The sequence below is a fragment of the Podarcis filfolensis genome, assembly GCF_964270895.1.
Source record: "Podarcis filfolensis genome assembly, contig: HAP1_SCAFFOLD_167, whole genome shotgun sequence".
Classification (NCBI taxonomy): Eukaryota; Metazoa; Chordata; class Lepidosauria; order Squamata; family Lacertidae; genus Podarcis; species Podarcis filfolensis.
The window spans coordinates 34,261-37,145 of NW_028149413.1; the positions used below are offsets into that span (position 1 = coordinate 34,261).

Consider the following 2,885-nt stretch of genomic DNA (forward strand, 5'->3'; position numbering starts at 1 on the left):
ACCAGACCATGTCATTACCGAGGAGGCAGGTTTAGTCGTTGTTTGAGGACTATCCCTGCCTCCAGGTCTGGTCCTGACCGGCAGGATACAGTAATCAGCAAGGGATACCCACATGACCTGAAAGTGTTGCTGTGCAATGCCAGGTCAATGATGAATAAAACCTCTGCCATCCACGACCTAATTGTGGATGGAGGATTTGACCTGGCATGTGTGACAGAGACCTGGTTGGATGAAGCAGATGGGCCTGTCCTTGCCGCTGCTTGCCCACCAGGTTTCTCTTACGCACAGCAACCCAGGTCATGTGGGCGGGGAGGGGGGGTTGCAGTGATTTTTAGGAAGTCATTAGTCTGCACCAGGCGTCCTATTGGGAAGACCCAGTTTTCTGAGTGCATGTTCTGGAAGTTGGGCAATAGGGGCAGTACAGGATTCCTATTGGTGTACCGACCTCCCCGCTGCACCAAGGATTCCCGGCCAGAGCTGCTTCAGGTCGTGGCGGATATGCTCCTGGAGACACCTAGCTTGGTTGTCCTGGGGGATTTTAACATCCATGCCGACACGACCTTACAAGGGGCCGCTCAGGACTTCGTGGAAAGCATGGCCTCCATGGGGCTGTCCCTGAATAAGTTTGGCCCAGCTCATAGCCGCGGACATGCCTTAGAATTGGTGTTTACCTCTACGGATGTTGGTGATCTGACACTAACTAAAAGCGAAACAAAAGAAGTGCCATGGTCAGATCACTTCCTGGTGCAACTGGACTTCTCCGCAACCCTTCCCCTCTGCAGGGAAGTGGGACCGATTCAGATGGTCCGCCCCCACCACTGAATGGATTCAATTGGCTTCCAGAGAGTGGTAGGGGATGTTTTATCCCAAGTTAATGGCCTTTCAGCAGATTCCCTGGTGGCACGCTGGAATGTAGAGTTAACCAGGGCTATTGTCTGTTTGGCTCCGAAGCGCCCTCTCCGATTGCATGGAGCCCGGACAGCCCCGTGGTTTTCCCCGGAGCTGTGGGTGATGAAACAATCGATGAGACGGCTAGAGCGCCGGTGGCGGAAAACTCATTGTGAATCAGACCGGACACGGGCTAGAGCTCAACGCCGAGCCTACCAAGTGGCAATGGCGACGGCGAAGAGGGTCTTCTTCGTCGCCTCCATTGCATCTGCAGAAAACAGCAGAAGGAGACTTTTTCAGGTGGTTCGGAATCTATCGGAATCACCTGCACCACCGAGGCCTGGTAGGGACCCCAAGATCTCCTGCAATGCTTTTGCAAAGTTTTTTGCAGATAAAGTCGCTCAGATTCAGAAGGAGGTAGACTCCACCGTGGGAGCAGGGCCAGGGTGGGAGAGTGCTAGAGTTCTGTCTGGTCCTGTTACATGGGATCAATTCCAATCTGTTACCTCCGAGGATGTGGACAGGCTGCTTGGACAGGTGAAACCGACCACCTGTCTCCTTGATCCTTGCCCATCCTGGCTTATAAAAGCGAGCCGGGAAGGGCTGGGCGATGGGCTCTGCGGGGTGGTGAATGCTTCCCTCTGTGAGGGAGCCTTCCCAGGCCCGCTGAAAGAGGCGGTCATTAAACCACTTCTTAAAAAACATTTTTAGACCCGGCCAATTTAGCCAACTATCGCCCAGTCTCAAATTAACCATTCTTGGGCAAGGTGATTGAGCGGGTGGTTGCTGAACAACTCCAAGCATGCCTGGAGGAAGCGGACCATTTGGATCCCTTCTAATCGGGATTCAGGCCTCACCATGGGACTGAAACTGCCTTGGTCGCGCTGGTTGATGATCTCCGGCGAGCTAGGGACAAAGGTGAGAGTTGTTTCCTAGTTCTGCTGGATCTCTCAGCGGCCTTTGACACCATCGACCATAACATCCTTCTGGACCGTCTAGAGGGGCTGGGAGCTGGGGGCACTGTCATACAGTGGTTCAGCTCCTTCCTCCTGGGCCGTGTCAGAAAGTGGTGGTGGGGGATGAGTGTTCAGACCCCTGGGCTCTCACTTGTGGGGTGCCTCAGGGTTCCATCCTCTCCCCCATGCTTTTTAATATCTATATGAAGCCGCTGGGAGAGATCATCAGGGGGTTTGGGATGGGTGTTCATCAGTATGCAGATGACACCCAGCTCTACCTCTCCTTTAAATCAGAACCAGTGAAGGCGGTGAAGGTCCTGTGTGAGTGCCTGGAGGCGGTTGGAGGATGGATGGCGGCTAACAGATTGAGGTTGAATCCTGACAAGACAGAAGTACTGTTTTGGGGGGACAGGGAGCGGGTTGGTGTGGGGGATTCCCTGGTTTTGAATGGGGTAACTGTGCCCCTGAAGGACCAGGTGCACAGCCTGGGAGTCATTTTGGACTCACAGCTGTCCATGGAGGCGCAGGTTAACTCTGTGTCCAGGGCAGCTGTCTACCAACTCCACCTGGTACGCAGGCTAAGACCCTACCTGCCCGCGAACTGTCTCGCCAGAGTGGTGCATGCTCTAGTTATCTCATGCTTGGACTACTGCAACGCGCTCTACGTGGGGCTACCTTTGAAGGTGACCCGGAAACTGCAATTAATCCAGAATGCGGCAGCTAGACTGGTGACTGGGAGTGGCTACCGGGAACACATAACACCAGTTCTGAGAGATCTGCATTGGCTCCCAGTACGTTTCTGAGCACGATTCAAAGTGTTGGTGCTGATCTTTAAAGCCCTAAACAGCCTTGGTCCAGTAAACCTGAAGGAGCATCTCCACCCCCATCGTTCAGCCCGGACACTGAGATCCAGCGCTGAGGGCCTTCTGGCGGTTCCCTCATTGCGAGAAGTGAGGCTACAGGGAACCAAACAGAGGGCCTTCTTGGTAGTGGCGCCCGCCCTGTGGAACGCCCTCCCATCAGATGTCAAAGAGATAAACA

General features: G+C 54.2%; 1 long non-coding RNA gene across 1 annotated transcript; it reads right to left on the reverse strand.

Annotated features, from left to right (window-relative positions):
• Positions 1–247: 247 nt before the first annotated feature.
• LOC310755091 lies at positions 248–2,652 on the reverse strand. Its single transcript, XR_014544151.1, has 2 exons — positions 1,580–2,652; positions 248–347 (listed from the first exon to the last, which is right to left on the reverse strand). It is a non-coding gene; the product is annotated as an uncharacterized lncRNA (long non-coding RNA).
• Positions 2,653–2,885: the final 233 nt, after the last annotated feature.